We start from the raw sequence: 19457 nt of genomic DNA, 5'->3' as shown, positions 1-19457 counted from the left end.
CAATTGAAGATTGTTTGGTATCGAATTTTATTTTATTGCTCTTGCCAACAAATGCGTCAGCTTAAATCTAAAAAAAAATTGATATGACAATATGGCTCTTAAGATTGAGATTATATACATATTTCGTTTTTTGATGATTTTTTCAAGTAGAACTTAAAAACGAAATATTAAACATCTTAAAGATAAGGGTAAAGGAATCTTGACATACTTGTGTCAAATATATCTCGAAACAAAACAGACAGGTGCCTAAATGGCTAGGTTAAATTTGATGGGGGATTTTTATTGTTCAACAACTATCAAAGTTGTCGGAATTTGGAATAGACTAGAATGAAACGTGTTTTGTCACGATAAGATTATATAGCCGATGATATGGTAGTTATAAAGGGTGTTTACACAGATGAATATTACCGTTGAAGTGGGTGTGGAATTTTTAGAGGCTTGTCATAACTCTCAAGGGTCATTAGGCTCAAAAATATCTAAACTAGAAACTAGGTGACGTAGAGGATGATAGGAAACAAGCAACGGCTCTGACTGAATTTAGTATGGCAAAGACCAGGCTATTCTTGGTTCATCTTTCATCTAAATAGTGCACAATGACATCCCTGTGGTATCACCAGGGGTAGCTACTTTTGCAGCAAGATCGAATCAAATGACACCGACACCATCGAGTGGAGCAGTATAGTCGGACGGACCGACCCCATGTTACCATACTCCACTAGCACATAACTCTAACTTTCTGCCAAAATTTATTCCGAGCATGGGCAATATTCCGCGATATTTTCAACCTCTTTGTCGATTAGAGGTCAACAGCTCATCTTTCTTATATTTGGTTTATTATTGTGGCCTATAGAGCGACTTGAAAACCACACAAAAACATTTTCATCCCAAAATGATAATTTAATCATGACCGAAAATTATAGGCATCGTCCTTGGAACTTAATGGAAAACTTCAATGCGATCAGCGCCCTCTAGTGTGGTAATGGATTACTAAATAACATCAGAATATATAGACACCTTAAATATCTAAGTATAACCCCCACATCCAAATGATATATCACTATAATTGCTATCAGGTAAACAACTCCTCAAGATGTACTATTATTTAGCGGGTCTAATTCTCTATTTCTTCAGTGTATATTCAAATCAGGGTATATTCAAATCAGACATGACAAATATTAAGTTGGGGAAACAGAAATCCATTATTTACATATTTGTTTGTATGATTTGTTGTAATATTAAAGGTAACTTCATAATGACTCTCATAGAAGTCCTGTTTTATATTGGGAATCAAAACTCTAGTAGTTGATTTTCATAATCCATCCTAGATACCAATTTTTATACCCTACACAACTATGTTGTCAGGGTATTATAGCTTTGTGCAGCCCCAAATGTTTGTAACGCCGGAAAATATTGGTTCTAGACCTACCATTAAGTATACCGATCGTCAAATCTCCACTAGTTGAGTCGATCTATTATTATTTGTCTGTCAATTATAATTTGTAAACACGATACAGGCCACAGTTATGCACCAATCTTCACGAAATTTTGCATGTAGGATGGGTTCTGGCCAATGAAGACCCCTATTGTTTTTGGAAAAGATCGGTTAATATTTAGGGGATGGAATGGACCAAATACTAAATTTTTGTCGGTTTTTCTGGTCGCTCCAGAGGCCGCAATTATGGCCCAAACACAGCGAATTTTTGCATGGAGAAGGGGATCGGGCCAGAGAATAAGCATGCATGTTTTGACAAAGATCGGTCAATATTTACGGGTCAAATGGACCCTGACTTTTGTGTGAAAAATGACAAAATTTGTACTCTTTGGCATATATATTTACTCCTGGAGGATGTAGACCCCAGGAGTTGATAGCATATCCAAGAGGAGTGGTTGGCCTTTAAATTGATACCAAATATAGTGATGTATCTCCTCAGATGTGGGAGTTACAGTCAAATATTTACAGGTGCTTACGTATTTAGATATTATTTAGTAACCCATTACCACATTAGAGGGAGAAATATAGCTCTGATGGCTTTGAAATTTTTCATGAAGTTCCAGTTATGGTCAAGAACAACGCCTACAATTTTCGGTGATGATCAGATTAAAATTTTGGGATGAAATGGACCGAAAACATAATTTTTTGTTGTAGAGTATAATCCGAAAATCACAACACAACCCACCGTGAAGATAATCTGGACAAGTAATTAGAAGGACTGTACTGAATATTCGAAAAAGTAAGGAAGAGGTGTTGTTGACCTCTAATCGGACAATAGGGGGCAAATATCACGAAATATTACTCAGACTCGGAATAAACATCCTCAGAAAGTTAGAGTTCGTGGTAGTTGTGTAGGGTATCGTATGGTCGGCCCCGTCCGACTATACTGCTCCGCTCACTGGTTTATCATTAAAGAAGTTTTGCAATGCAAGACGGATGCGTTAAAACTTCCCAACCAAGTTCCCGAAATTTTTGTCGAGTCACTGTAGATGTGTGTGGCCAGGGCAACGCTGATGGAACACGATACCTCTCCTGTTGGCCGTTCCTGGTCAATTGCTATCTTTAAAAGGTCCGGTTGTTGAAAAAAGAGATCAGAATTTATCGTTTGGCTTTATGGAAAAAACAACTAATAATAAATAATCCCCTTCCAGTCCCACCAAATGCATTGCAAAACCTTCCTGGCCGGTAGTCCTGAATTGGCCAACATTTGAGGAGCTTCACCGCTTTTTGACCACGATCGTTTTCGCCCAGGGTTATCCTATGAGATCCATTTGGCCAAGACTTCGCAGACGGAAATTCGATCCATCCTTTTTATACCCTTCACCACTCTGTGGTACAGGGTATTATGTAATTGTGCATATGTTTGTAACAGGCAAAAGGAAACGAGATAGACACATGGTTCCTTTTGAGAATATGCATAGAATCACTTTCTGAGTCGATTTATGCATGTCCGTCCGTCTGCCTGTCGATGTTAAATTGTAAACAAAGTACAGGTCGCATTTATGACCCGAATTGGATGAAATTTGGCATAGGTCACTTATTTGGCCCAAGGACGAACCCTATTGAAATAGGGAAAATTCGGTTCAGAGTTAGATATAGCTCCCATATATATTTTCGCCCGATTTAATATAAACGGTCCCTATATATCTTTCGATTTGCACGAAATTTGGTACAGCGTAACGAATTAGGTCTAGAATGATGTGTGCCAAGTTTCGTGAAAATCGGTTCAGATTTGGATATAGCTCCCATATATATTTTCGTCCGATTTAAGGTATATGGTGTACAAAAGTCCCTATATATCTTTCGATTTGTACGAAATTTGGCGCAGCGTAATGAATTAGGCCTAGAATGATATGTGTCAAGTTTCCTGAAAATCGGTTCAGATTTGGATATAGCTCTCATATATATTTTCGTCCGATTTAAGGTATATGGTGTACAAAAGTCCCTATATATCTTTAGATTTGTACGAAATTTGGCACAGCGTAATGAATTAGGTCTAGAATGATATGTGTCAAGTTTCCTGAAAATCGGTTCAGATTTGGATATAGCTCTCATATATATTTTCGTCCGATTTAAGGTAAATGGTGTACCAAAGTCCCTATATATACTTCGATTTGCACGAAATTTGGCATAGCGTACTGAATTGAGTCTAGAACCATGTGTATTAAATTTTGTGAAAATCGGTTCAGATTTAGATATAGCTCCCACATATATTTTCGCCCTATTTTAGGTAAATGATGCACCAAAGTCCCTTTATATGCTTCGATTTGCACAAAATTTGGCTGTTTGGTGTTAATTTTCGTGAAAATCGGTTCAGATTTAGATATAGATCCCACATATAAAATATATTTTAAGCAACGCCGCGTACCCAATAGCATGTATCAATATATAAATCGTTTTCAATAAATTTTCCCCATGTTGCGCAGGCGGCTCTAAATCTGCTCGAATGAAATTAAAGTTAGGATCGGTTGGAGAAAGAGGGAACATAGTCATGCAGTTGTTAAGATACATATGTACAATATACCCAAAGTGGTGAAGGGTATCATATAGTCGGCCCAGCCCGACTTTACTACTTTCCTTGCTGGTTTTTTTCTGTTAATTACTGTGGCAATGTTACGACTGCTAACATGCCGGTCAACCTCGATCATTTCTCCGATTTTATCGATATTTTCCCCAACCTAATTTTTAAGATTACGTAGAAGTTGTAATTTGATAAACGTAACCGAAACTAGACTCTTACTTTTTCGGCCAGTTCACCATGTTTTGTGAAGGTGTTCTTGCGTCTCCTAACCATCAGAAGACGAGTGTTCTGCTTCGCTAGAAGACTCTCCCATAGGGACTAAAGGTAGTTTTCAACCTTAATAAAAAAAATTAATCAAGCTTCTTATTCCCGCAGTTTATAAGCTTGACAACCTCAGATAGGGTAATGCTACCAAGCAGTAAATGGCCAACCTCGTTCGTAAAGAAAATGAGCTTTAAATGACGACCGAGTAGCGACTAGTCGATGATGGTCACTCCCCGGTTATCTGGAAACATTTTTCGAGTTATTTCTTGAGATCAAACGATACTTACGAAACTGAAGTCCTAAATTTTTGCATTATTGTATCCTACACAGGACATTTAAGTGTAACGATTGTCAAAACTCGACTAGCTGAGTAGGATGGGTTCTGGCCAATGAAGCCCCCTATTGTTTTTGGTAAAGATCCGTTAATATTGATATGGGCTAAAAACTTTATTTTTGTCTGTTTTTCTGGTCGCTCTAGAGAAATTTTACACCAGGAAGGGAATCTGATCAAGGAATATGCATGATTGTTTTGGTGGATATCGGTCAATATTTAGCGTGTCAAATTGCCCCAGACTATTGAGTGAACCAGTAAGGAAAGTAGTAAAGTCGGACAGGGCCGACTTTATTATACCCTTCACCTCATTGGGTGTATTCAACAGGACCATTGATACGTTTCGCGCCAACCGGCGGAACATTTATCTTAACTCCAACGAACGTACAAATGGTAGCTATATCTAAATCTGAATCGATTTCAACAAAATTATATGTCCATCGTACAAACTTTGGGCCTTTAGTGCACACTTTATATAAAAGCGAAGGAAAAGATATATGGGATCTATATCTAAATCTGAACCGTTTTTTACGAAACTTGGCACACATCATTCCAGACCTAATTCAGTACGCTGTGCCAAGTTTCGTGCAAATCGAAAGATATATAGGGTCTTTGGTACACCATTTACATTAAATCGGACGAAAATATATATGGGAGCTATATCTAAATCTGGACCGATTTTCACGAAACTTAACACAGAGTGGGAAACTAACCCGACGCCTCAACCCATTTTTTATACCCTCCACCATAGTATGGAGGGTATATTAATTTTGTCATTCCGTTTGTAACTCATCGAAATATTCATTTCCGACCCTATAAAGTATAAATATTCTTGATCAGGGTAAAGTTCTAAGACGATCTAGCCATGTCCGTCCGTGTGTTGTAATCACGCTATCTTCTGAAGGAATTGAGCCAGGGTGCTGAAAATTTGCTTAGGGTTGTCTTTGTCTTCAGGCAGGTCAAGTTCGAAGATGGGATATATCGGTCCAAGTTTAGGCATAGCTCCCATATAACAGTACCCCCCAATTTTCGATATTTTGGGATTCTGGGGCGAGTTTTTTTTAAAGGAATACGCTGAAATTTGGTACATTGGGTTCTTATTGGGTACTAAATGTCCCCACAAAAAATTATAAATACAGGTCCACTTTTTCTGGTAGCCCCCATATAACGGTACCTCCAAATCTTCAGTATTTTGGGGGTTTTGATCGTATTTTTCCACCGAATTGGCTGTAATTTAGTATTTCGGTTTCTTAATAAGTACCAAATTTCTCCACAAAAATTATGAATAGCGGTTAATTTTTTCGGATAGCCCCCATATTTCGGTATTTTGCAATTTAATACATTGAGCGCGTTTTTCAACCGAATTTGCTGCAATTTAATACATTGGGTTCTTAATAGGCACCAAAATCTCTCCACAATAAATTATAAATATTGGTCAATTTTTTCGGATATCCCCCATATAAAGGTACCCCCCAATTTTCGGCATTTTGGGGTTCTTGAGCGCATTTTTCAACCGAATTTGCTGCAATTTAATACATTGGTTTCTTATTGGGTACTAAATGTCGCAACAAAAAATTATAAATATAGGTCCACTTTTTCTAGTAGCCCCCATATAACTGTACCTCCTAAATTTCAGTACTTTGGGGGTTTTTGGTCGTATTTTTCCACCGAATTGGCTGTAATTTAGTACTTTGAGTTCTAAATAGGTTCCAAATCACTCCACAAAAAATTATGAATATAGGTCAATTTTTTCTGGTTGCCCCCATATAACGGTACCCTCAATTTTCAGTTTGTAGAGATTTATAGGGACTTTGGTACACCATTTACATTAAATGGGACAAAAATATGTATGGGAGTTATATCTAAATTTGAAACGATTTTCAGGAAACTTAACACACATCATTCTAGACCTAAAATCAAAAATCATTTCATATTTAAATTTTTAGCCGTTTTTTTATTGTATTCCTTGACCTTCTACCACTACAATACCATATTTATTTCTTATTTTTTAACTATTTCCCCTATATGAAAATATTTTCTTCCCAATTTATAGAAAACAAAAATTTTAATTTATACCTTAATTGAAGAATATGTGAACGCTGAAAAAGATTCACATGTGAAAACAAACGAATTACAACAAATTGAGAACTAAAGAAAACACTTGAATCAATCAACAATTTAAAGATATCAAAGACAACATCATCTTCATCTATGTCGCCATTATCATTCTCATGATTGTCATATCAAAAGCCAACCAAACCATCATCTCGATCACTTACCAACATCATTGTCATGAAATAATAAAGAAAAACAACAACAACAGCAGCAAATTAACAAGAAATGACAATGTTTATGAGGGACAACCACGACTGTATGTCAGTCATCACAAAAAATTAAAAATCTGGCCATTGTCATCAACGCCGACATTGATGACATACTGAAGTGCTGGTTCTGGCCATGGACGACAGATGGATAGATAGATTTGACAATTTTCAATTGGAAAATCACAACAAAAATTTTTATTATTACTGGTGTTGTTGTTGTTGTTACTGCTGTTGTTGAATATATCAGTTGTACAAATTGCTTAATGTTTATACATTTAATATCTGTATGTATGAATATGTATTGTTGTACATTATTCTTGTAATTGTTGTTGTTATACACAAGAGTTTGGCTGACTGTCTGTCCAACGTGTTGTTTGTGTGATAATTTTGTGTTCATATATATACGTACAGCAATAATCAAATCAATTGTGTATTGTCACAATTAATTTATTTATGAGAGACCAACAACGACGACAACGTTGACTACGACGACCGAACGAGCGATTGAAATGACAGCGCGAAATGAGAGCGCTTTTGTGCACAGCTTGACATTTGTGTACCCTACAATCTACGCCCATGGATTCACAGTGCTTGAAAAAAATTATTTTAAACATCCACGCCTATGGTAGTGCTTGAAAAAATTATTTTAAAAATCCACGCCTATGGTAGTGCTTGAAAAAAATTATTTTAAAAATCCACGCCTATGGTAGTGCTTGAAAAAAATTATTTTAAAAATCCACGCCTATGGTAGTGCTTGAAAAAAAATATTTTAAAAATCCACGCCTATGGTAGTGCTTGAAAAAAATTATTTTAAAAATCCACGCCTATGGTAGTGCTTGAAAAAAATTATTTTAAAAATCCACGCCTATGGTAGTGCTTGAAAAAAATTATTTTAAAAATCCACGCCTATGGTAGTGCTTGAAAACAATTATTTTAAAAATCCACGCCTATGGTAGTGCTTGAAAAACAATATTTTAAAAATCCACGCCTATGGTAGTGCTTGAAAAAAATATTTTATAAATCCACGCCTATGGTAGTGCTTGAAAAAAATTATTTTAAAAATCCACGCCTATGGTAGTGCTTGAAAAAAAATTATTTTAAAAATCCACGCCTATGGTAGTGATTCAAAAAAAATATTTTAAAAATCCACGCCTATGGTAGTGCTTGAAAAAAATTATTTTAAAAATCCACGCCTATGGTAGTGCTTGAAAAAAATTATTTTAAAAATCCACGCCTATGGTAGAGCTTGAAAAAAATTATTTTAAAAATCCACGCCTATGGTAGTGCTTAAAAAAAATTATTTTAAAAATCCACGCCTATGGTAGTGCTTGAAAAGAATTATTTTAAAAATCCACGCCTATGGTAGAGCTTGAAAAAAATTATTTTAAAAATCCACGCCTATGGAAGAGCTTGAAAAAAATATTTTAAAAATCCACGCCCTTTAGTAGTGCTTGAAAAAACTTATTTTAAAAATCCACGCCTATGGTAGTGCTTGAAAAAAGTTATTTTAAAAATCCGCGCCTATGGTAGTGCTTGAAAAAAATTATTTTTAAAATCCACGCCTATGGTAATGCTTGAAAAAATATTTTTAAAATCCACGCCTATGGTAGTGCTTGAAAAAAAAATATTTTAAAAATCCACGCCTATGGTAGTGCTTGAAAAAAAAAATATTTTAAAAATCCACGCCTATGGCAGTGCTTGAAAAAAATTATTTTAAAAATCCACGCCTTTGGCAGTGCTTGAAAAAATTTTTTTTTTAAATCCACGCCTATGGTAGTGCTTAAAAAAATAGTTTAAAAATCCACGCCTATGGTAGTGCATGAAGTGTATTACACGGTCGACTTTGCTCGGCCCAAAATGTCACATTTACTTCTTTCGTTTTTATGACACTCTGGCATGTGAGTCTGTCCGCCTTACTGCCCATTCAGACGTTCCTCTGCTTGTCGTATGGACAATATCAAATTTTATTAAAAGTGATCGTTTTGTTGTGATTTCAGATTTTTTCCAACGTTTTATTTATTGTATCAATTGTTATTGTTGCTGTTGTTGTTGTTGTTCCTGCTTGATGTTGGACTATTATGAGAGTCTTAATCAAAATGATAGCGGTTGAATTGCAAAAATGTAAAAAAAAATTGAAAATGAAAAGATATGTCATTTATTTATTCGTTACAATGCGGGCTATTTCAAAATGAATGGTGTTTTGTTAATTTAACATGATGAAGAACAACAAAAACAGTGTGTGAATGACAAATAATGAGTGACGTTTAATACGCTGGCGTCAGTACCATGTTCATGATTTTTTTTTTTTGAAAAGGGGTTGGAGAATTTCTCTTTTATGATTTCTATATCATCAAAAATTTTTTTTAGATTTTTTGTTAATTTTTATTAATTGTAACATTTTATATCGATTGTACAATCAATAGAAGATTTTGTAAAATGTTAGGTTACAACAACAAAAATAATTGTTATACATTGTTGCATCAATATAAATTTATTGTTTTATTATGGCTTGTAAATTAATTGAATTTAGTGTTCTTATACCCATCACCATAGTATGGAGGGTATATTAGTTTTGTTTTCTTTAGTCTGCAGGCAGGTCAAGTTCGAAGATGGGATATATCGGTCCACGTTTAGGCATAGCTTCCATATAAGCGTACCCCCATTTTTCGATATTTTGAGTTCTTATAGGGTAGCAAATGTCCACACTAAAAATTATAATTATAGGTCCATTTTTACGGATAGCCCCCATTGAAATTGCTGAAATTTCTATTTGGTTTACGACTATCGATTGGTAGAATTGTGATTATATGTATGTTCCCCATATTTTCATTTCAAAAATTTGTTAGTATTTCTATGCTGGAGGGTATTCAAAGTTCGGCCCGGCTGAACTTAAAGCTTTTTCACTTGTTTATAATTTGTATTTAACTCCTAATTGAATCTCGTTGGTGTTAATAACTTAATGAATATTTTTTTTTCAGAGAACACAAGGCATGTATTTTTTAAGAATATTTTTTTAAGGGACCAGTACAAGGTGTGGATTTTCAAAAAATATTTTTCAGGGACCAACACAAGGCGTGGATTAAAAAAAAAATGTTTTTTAGAGGACCAACACAAGGCAATGATTTTTAAAGAATATTTTCTATGGGACCAACATAAGGCGTCGATTTTTAAGGAATAGTTTTTAAGGGACGGACAAAAGGCGAGGATTTCTAAAGAATATTTTTTAAGTTACCAACACAAGGCATGGACCTTTAAAGAATATTTATCTTGTTCTTGTCCGGGCCGTCTAACTTCAATGATGCTACCCATGACTTTGGCGAAGGTGAGCTCCTCATTGACTATTCTAGCCGTACCCTAAACGACTCGGAGAAAAAACTATTCGGTTACGAAAAGTTAATGTCTAGCAAGGGAGAAGCGTCCACACATCAGACCAGATTACGAAGTTCAATGTCGCAAGACAAACTCAATGTTATCACGGATGCATTACCTAGACAGTCCGTGAAATCCTTCAACAGAGGTGTGCTTATGGATGCGTTCCGCATTTCACCGAACGCCAAAGAAATTCTCTGGAAAATAAGCTTTATCGACATTTGAAATCATATCGACTTAAAGACAGCCATCTAAAACTATGCGTAGAAACCTGATTTAGAATTAGGGAAATGACGATCAACGTTAGGGATCGTTACCATTGGATCGGATTGATGACATATATTGCAGACTTCATTTGACTCTTACCAAAACAACACAGGGTTTTGATTTTCATCGATCGTGTTCCCAAGTGGGTTATTCTATTGTCTCTACGAACAAGAATTTCCAGTGCTGTAATCAAGTCATTTGGAGAGCGAATTTTTATTCGGTTCGGGGTACCGAAAGTGATAAATTCGATCAATGTCAACTGGACTAGCCAGGATTTAGAGAAATATTTACTGGGACCAGTTTACCGCAGTTTACTTAGAACCCGAGTTTACTTAAGAACCCTACAAAGAGGATGAATAGAGTTATGATGTTGATTATGACTCAAATTTATCCTAAAAAAGATTTAATGAACACGAGTACATGGGAAATCAGAACGATGTGTCATCGACTCACTTTAGCGAACTTAAGGGGACCCCCCCCATTCTCGGGGTCAAAATTTTTGTTGATTTAATTCGAATCTGCACTAATTAAAGAATGTCCCTACAAAATTTCAAGTGAAAATCTCAAGAACTCTTGAAGATATAGCCGATTTATTGTGTCAGCATCAAGTGACGGTTAAAGGGCTTCTCAAACTTTAAACGCGTTTTTCTCAAAACGAATGGCGGGCACGATAACTCAAAAACTAGTAATCCAATCGGTTTCAAATTTTGACACGTTTCTCTGGGAGTGTGTAGCTCTCGTATGAACTAGGATAAAGCCAATCGGTGAAGATCTTCCTTATTTTTTAACTTAGTTTGTGGTAAAAAATAGGCGATTTTCCATAAAAAATTTTTTAAAGTTCCGCCATTTTGTTAATTGTTGTGCGTAGTCAATAATCCTAGTTCATACGAGAGCCAGACATGTCCTCTTTCTAACACAGTTGGAATTTTCGGATTCCGATGTTCCAGTGAGGAGTTATCATGCCCGCCATCGAAAATAAGGACTTTTCTTTGAACCCAAAAAACAACAACAAAACAACAACAAAAAATTTTGGTAAATTATTTTTCTTCCTTTTTAAATCTTCAAATACATATGTGCCAAGTTACAAACCTTAACAAGCATTGGTATTCATTTACCACCTCATTTAAAATCTTAAAAATAAAAAATCGAGAATGGGGGGGTTCCCTTAAATGCTTTACTTGACGGCAAACGTGCACCCATATAGAACGCTCTGACATTCCATGACGAACAGCGATCGTCTCAACAAACTATTAAATCATAGCTGCAGATTCCTGACATTAAACTCATCAGGTGGGTAGAGTAGCTACTTTGAAGCCTACGTCCACGTTTGAATGACCTTGAAGAATGACTTATAGTGCCACGGAGACCAAATGATAGCTCACGGTTAGTTTCGTTTACCACCTGATAAGTTTGCAGAAAAGTAAGTTTGGAAAATCACTTAAAGTAAGTGCTATAAAACCTAACGAATAACTGCAACCCGCTATTTCCACAAAAATTAATCTAACTTCCAAGGGCAGCATCCGGTCAATGCTGTCACCTCCATTCTCCCGATAATCGTTTCCGACCTCAGCCTCGGATACCGACGATGGTCTATTTGACCCATCTATGCGTCTCACCTGGATTTTAAATAACGAAAATGAGTTGATACCTGATATATGGGGGCTACCACGAAACATGGACCAATTGTATATTTTTTGTAGGGTCCCCCGTGCCGCCACCCTTCTTACGTCCCTACCTTCACCCTATGGTTAAATTTGTCATTTCGTCTTCAATAACTTAATATATTCGTCGGATACCCCATATCCTACTTTCATGTTTGTGCAAAACCTTCAAAGAGGACCCAACCATTTTTTTTCTATTTTGGAAATTTTAGCTGCTTTTTTCGATTCAGGTAGCTGTTATTTGCTATTCCAGGTTATTGGAGGGTGAATAATTTTGTTTGCAGATTTTTTCCAATATATATCCAGGTTTTGCAGCTCTCATAAGGAAGTTGCGATTTTTTTTGCTATTTCTTCACTGAAGTGTCGGAAATTCACATTCCGGCTTCGATACAGATTAAAGTTTTATTTAGCCCGCATATAAAGTTCTATTTCGTTTTTAAGAGCAATTCCGGGTTCTTGGAGTTTGAGAAATATTTTTGTGAAAAATATTTCGACATAGGTCCATGTTGCGAATAGCCCCCATAAAAGAAAGTCATGGCTGTTTTAACGGCCCCAGATAACCCCTACTTTTTTCAAATGAATTGGGTGTGATTTGGTATTTGCGTTCTCATAACGGCATCGCCACATCTCCACACTAAAAACCAGTAAGGAAAGTAGTAAAGTCGGACTGGGCCGACTATATGATACCCTTCACCACTTTGGGTACATTCGACATAGTCTCCTAACAGAAGTCGCCTTTTCGAAAGAACATTGACATGAAATTGAACCGATATTCACGAAACTTAGCACACATCATTGTAGACTTCATTCGGTACTCTATGCCAAATTTCGTGCAAATCAAAAGATATTTAGGGACTTTGGCTTTGACTTTGCCTTAAATCGGACGAAAATATATGTGGGAGCTATATCTAGATATGAACCGATTTTCACGCAAATTGGCACACTATGCTAAAATTCGTATAAATCTAAAGAAATATAGGGACCATTTACAGTAAATCGGACGAAAACATGTATGGGACCTATATCTAAATCTGCATCGATTTTCACGACACTTAGCACACATCATTAATTTAGACTCAATTCAGTATGCTATGCCTAATTTCGTGTAAAGCGACAGAAATATAGAGACTTTGGTACACCATTTGCCCTAAATTTAACGAGCTATATGGGAGCTAATCTAAATCTGAACCGATTTTCACGAATCTTAGCTTACACCATTTCATACTTATTTCACTACGCTATGTAATATTTCGTGCAAATTGTAATAAATATAGGGGCTTTGGTGGTCCATTAACATAAAATCGGACAAAAAAATATGTGGGAGCTATATCTAAATCTGAACCGAGTTTCATGAAACTTAAAACACAACATTTTCTACTCATTTCAGGACGCTATGCCCAATTTCGTGTAAATCGAAAAAAAAATATAGTGACCATTTACAGTAAATGGGACGAAAATATATGTGGGAGCTATAATTAAATCTGAACCGATTTTCTGGAAAGTTAACACACATCATTCAAGAATCAATTTAGTACGCTATGCCAAATTTCGTGCAAATCGAATGATATATAGGGACTTCGGTACGCCTTTTACATAAAATCGGATGAAAATATATATGGGAGCTATATCTAAATCGGAACCGATTTCTCCCAATTTCAATAGGATTCGTTCTTGGGCCGAACAAGTGACGTATGCCAAATTTCATCCAATTCGGATCATAAATGCGACCTGTACAATTTAACACCGACTGACAAACGGACCGTCCGTGCGGTCCGTGCATAAATCGACTCAGAATGATTCTGTGCATACTCTCAAAAGGAACCATGTGTCTATCTCGTTATATTTTGTCTGTTACAAACATATGCACAATAGCATAATACCCTGTACCACAGTGTGGCGATATCAATATTGATCACATAGCCCCATGTAAGGATAGCCCCACTATTCGATATTTAGAGATTTTCATTCATCTCTTTCTCACGTATTTTTCGGTATGTTCAAGGTCCTATCATAACATGACTTTTTCTCCTAGAAGCCCCATTAATTTTAGATATTTTGATTGTCATCATCATGGTGGAGGGTACAAGAAATAGTGACCGGGAACCAATAAATACTGTATATATGAAATCTTTATCGATGATGAGTTCCGTTTTATCGATCGAGTGAGTTTTATCAACAGAGTCCATTTAATTACAGATTTTTTTTCAGAAACTGGAGGTACACAGCTGTTTTTTAATATTTCTTGAGACGCAATAGAGCAGTGATACTTTTCGGGAACCAATAGAGAACTGCTTTCTTCATTACTCTTTTTTCCGGAGACCTATAGAAGAGGATTTTTTAAAAGAATTGTTTATTTTTGGTAACCAATAGAATCCATGGAATTATAGACATTTTTTTGTATATAGTCTACCATACTGGAGCGATATATCTCGCATTGCGAATTTAAGAAGGTTTTATTTTCGAAACATAAATACTGTTTTATTTTATCCTAATCATATTTGACTCGCCATCTGTCTTTCGAATTAATAATTCTCTTATAAATATATGTATTTATTTATAAATTCATTGTCAATTATGTTCGTTCACAACAATTACAAATTCAATTGAAACCTACTCATACGAATCTCTCACATACTGCCGCTTATTGTTTTGTTGCTTTGCTTAATAAATGTCAAGTATTTTCACGTGTATCGAATTCATATGAAATGAAATAATAATCTTAAATAATTGCCCAATAACAAATAGACAATCTCTAAGTAATTCGAGCATTATTTGTTTGTTTGATCATTTGTGTGTCTATCTGTCTGACTGTCTATTTGTTTTGTTTATTTATTTGGCATTTCAAAGTTTCATTGTCAATGGTTAAATAGGTTTACTTAAAGCTTATTCATAATATGCTACTTATAGTTTTGCTAAATAAAAATAGTATTTTTTTCAAAACTTTTGATATTGAACTAATTGTTGTTGTTTTTGTTGCTTATTGAAAAGTATTATTTGTTTTCAAAAAAACTACTGTCGACTACTTTCTGGGCCCATTGAATTTGAACTGGATATGAACAATCGACTGGGTTACAAAAATAAATGTTTTGAAGTGAAAACGAAATGAGGGCTACCCACTTGTTCGATTATTTTAAATCCAATAGTGGCCACAACGCAAATTTGGTTGTTGTTGTTTTTGTTGTGCATCATGATCTGCATTAATCGAAATGTTAGTGGGCAACGAGTGTTATCTAGTTTCTATTTAATTGAAGTAGTGTATGTGCGTGTGTGTGTCAGAAACAAAATGTACAGACAAATTCCCAACTGGCTCGTTGGTCTAGGGGTATGATTTCCGCTTAGGGTGCGGGAGGTCCCGGGTTCAAATCCCGGACGAGCCCAAGTTGAAATATTTTTTTTTTAATATTTATAATTTTATTTTAAATATTTTTGAGACTGATAAAGGCGTGGATTTTAAAAAAAAATTTTTTGGGCTACCATACAAAGGCATGGATTTTTATACCCTTCACCACACTGTGGTACAGGGTATTATGTCATTGTGCATATGTTTGTAACATGCAAAAGGAAACGAGATAGACCCATTTTGCACAGAGTCCTGAATTAGGTCCAGACTGATGTTTGCGAAGTTTTGTTAAAATCGGTTCAGATTTTATATTTTCGTCCGATTTTATAAAGAAATTTCTTAAGACCAATAGGCGTGGATTTTATAAAGAAATTTCTTAAGACCAATAGGCGTGGATTTTATAAAGAAATTTCTTAAGACCAATAGGCGTGGATTTTATAAAGAAATTTCTTAAGACCAATAGGCGTGGATTTTATAAAGAAATTTCTTAAGACCAATAGGCGTGGATTTTATAAAGAAATTTCTTAAGACCAATAGGCGTGGATTTTATAAAGAAATTTCTTAAGACCAATAGGCGTGGATTTTATAAAGAAATTTCTTAAGACCAATTTCTTAAAATTTAAAAGAAATTTCTTTCTTAAGACCAATAGGCGTGGATTTTATAAAGAAATTTCTTAAGACCAATAGGCGTGGATTTTATAAAGAAATTTCTTAAGACCAATAGGCGTGGATTTTATAAAGAAATTTCTTAAGACCAATAGGCGTGGATTTTATAAAGAAATTTCTTAAGACCAATAGGCGTGGATTTTATAAAGTAATTTCTTAAGACCAATAGGCGTGGATTTTATAAAGAAATTTCTTAAGACCAATAGGCGTGGATTTTATAAAGAAATTTCTTAAGACCAATAGGCGTGGATTTTATAAAGAAATTTCTTAAGACCAATAGGCGTGGATTTTATAAAGAAATTTCTTAAGACCAATAGGCGTGGATTTTATAAAGAAATTTCTTAAGACCAATAGGCGTGGATTTTATAAAGAAATTTCTTAAGACCAATAGGCGTGGATTTTATAAAGAAATTTCTTAAGACCAATAGGCGTGGATTTTATAAAGAAATTTCTTAAGACCAATAGGCGTGGATTTTATAAAGAAATTTCTTAAGACCAATAGGCGTGGATTTTATAATAAATTTCTTAAGACCAATAGGCGTGGATTTTATAAAGAAATTTCTTAAGACCAATAGGCGGGGATTTTATAAAGAAATTTCTTAAGACCAATAGGCGTGGATTTTATAAAGAAATTTCTTAAGACCAATAGGCGTGGATTTTATAAAGAAATTTCTTAAGACCAATAGGCGTGGATTTTATAAAGAAATTTCTTAAGACCAATAGGCGTGGATTTTATAAAGAAATTTCTTAAGACCAATAGGCGTGGATTTTATAAAGAAATTTCTTAAGACCAATAGGCGTGGATTTTATAAAGAAATTTCTTAAGACCAATAGGCGTGGATTTTATAAAGAAATTTCTTAAGACCAATAGGCGTGGATTTTATAAAGAAATTTCTTAAGACCAATAGGCGTGGATTTTATAAAGAAATTTCTTAAGACCAATAGGCGTGGATTTTATAAAGAAATTTCTTAAGACCAATAGGCGTGGATTTTATAAAGAAATTTCTTAAGACCAATAGGCGTGGATTTTATAAAGAAATTTCTTAAGACCAATAGGCGTGGATTTTATAAAGAAATTTCTTAAGACCAATAGGCGTGGATTTTATAAAGAAATTTCTTAAGACCAATAGGCGTGAAAAAATCGTTTCAGGTTTAGATATAGCTCCCATATATAATTTCGCCCGATTTTATGTGAATGATGCACCAATCTCACAATATTTGTCCGATTTGCACAAAATTTTGAACAGAGTACTGAATTAGGTCCAGACTGATGTCTGCGAAGTTTTCTTAGAATCGGTTCAGATTTAGATATAGCTCCTAAATATAGTTTCGTCCGATGTTTTGTGAATGATACACCAAAATTCCAATACTTGTCTGATTGGGTCAAAATTCTGCACAGAGTACTGAAATAGGTGCAAACTGATGTCTGCGAAGTTTTTTTTTAATCGGTTCAGATTTTAATATAGCTCCTATATATAGTTTCGTCCGATGTTTTGTGAATAATACACCAAAATCCCAATACTTATCTGACTGAGTAAAATTTTGCATAGCGAATGCTATTGAGAAAAAAAAAATGATGCGTGATAAGGTTTGTCTAATTCGGTTCAGATTTTGATATAGGTCTTATATATATGTTTGTTCGATTTTATGTAAATGGTGGTTACACGAAATTTGGCAGAGGGTATTAAATTGAATATAGAGTGATTACAAAAAACAAATGGTGTGTGCAACGGTTACTCAATTGGGTCCATGTGTTTATATATAGCTCCCACACGTTAGACATGTATTTTTTCATTGATTTCGGAATGGTTCAAATTGGTTCAATTATTTATCTAGGTACCACATTTAATTTCGCCCGATTTCATCTCAATGGTCCTCCAAAGATTCTATGACCGTTCTATCTACAGGATATTTTAGATATTAACATGTCTTGCATGTACCCATAGTGGTGAAGGGTATCATATAGTCGGCCCCGTCCGACTTTTGAATTTTCCTTACTGGTTTAAACAGATTTTTGGCTACCTTACAAAGGCGTGGATTTTTTTAAAAATGTTTATTCGAATTACTTTGGATGTTGTTCTTACCAATATCAAAAATTTAGGCCAACTATTTTTTTATTTATTTACCAAAATATATGATAGACATATATGTGATAGGTGCACCTATGTTCACCCATAAATAATAAAAAACTTTAGACCTTATCACGATTATGGGGCTTTTCATTTGAATCACCTTTCATCTTAGAGTACTACCTACCGCCTTTGATCACTTCATTGATTAAATACGTGAACACGAAAAAAACCCCAACAAAGCTACATAATTTATGGCAATGATTGGCCGTCATTAGACTTGAGCATCGTTTTCGATGCCGATATTTGACTTTGATTTGTAACATGAATTACGATTACTACTCATGAAAGGCTTTAAATCATTTCGATTAATTTACAATCAGCTTTGTAACAAAAAAATAGAAAATAAATAAATCGATATTGTTATAGGTAAACAATGTATTAGTATTATTGTTGTTGTTTTTGCAATTCAATAAACAAATAAATAAAAACTAAATAAAATAACACACAGAGAAAATAAAACTGGGTAATAAATATACAAACAAAAAAACTTACACGAAAAGCTCCCTTGTGTTCGTTCTTCAATAGAACATGCCGCATTTAAGTATCCCGCAAACTACCAACCAATCTACCTACCAGCAAGCAAGCGAACTTTTTTTTTTGCTGGCCCCTTTTGGGCCATAACTCATACGTAAAGAGTCAGAAAGCGATATGATAATAATAAGCCATTCATTTGCCATAATATTTATGATGCGATTTCTAGTCAAAGCCCAAGTCAAAGAATTGCCAGCCAGCCTGCCTGCCGTACAGTGTCAACACACACCGGCAATGACACAGTGCCAGAAAAAAAAACGACCACGACAACACCAACAACAATTCATTCATTTCACGTCGTATTTGTTGATTAAATGGCTAATAAATAATATTCTAGCGCGCGGTGTATCTCACTCAATCACAAATAATAATAGCAAAATACTTTTTATTTACGATTGAGTGAGTGATGAAGGTGACAGCGACATAAAACACAAAACCACCGACGAATTGCGATTTATTCGAATTTCTTGGTAAAAGAAAAATATTCGCATGGATTATCGGATGGCCATAATTCTTAACAATTAAATCTCAGGCAACTACTTCAAAATCGCGGTGACAT

The 19457-nt window shown here is 34.9% G+C and overlaps 1 non-coding gene across 1 annotated transcript; it reads left to right on the top strand.

The window, feature by feature from the left end:
• Positions 1 to 15534: 15534 nt before the first annotated feature.
• Trnap-agg (transfer RNA proline (anticodon AGG)) lies at positions 15535 to 15606 on the top strand. The gene has a single exon. It is a non-coding gene; the product is annotated as a tRNA-Pro (tRNA).
• The last annotated feature ends 3851 nt before the right edge of the window (positions 15607 to 19457 follow it).

The sequence above is a fragment of the Musca vetustissima genome, unplaced genomic scaffold, assembly GCF_032173495.1.
Source record: "Musca vetustissima isolate MV318-11 ecotype Yass unplaced genomic scaffold, APGP_CSIRO_Mvet_v1 utg8356, whole genome shotgun sequence".
NCBI classification, from domain to species: domain Eukaryota; kingdom Metazoa; phylum Arthropoda; class Insecta; order Diptera; family Muscidae; genus Musca; species Musca vetustissima.
Note: the sequence above shows the minus strand (reverse complement) of the source record. Positions and strands in the feature narration are given on the sequence as shown.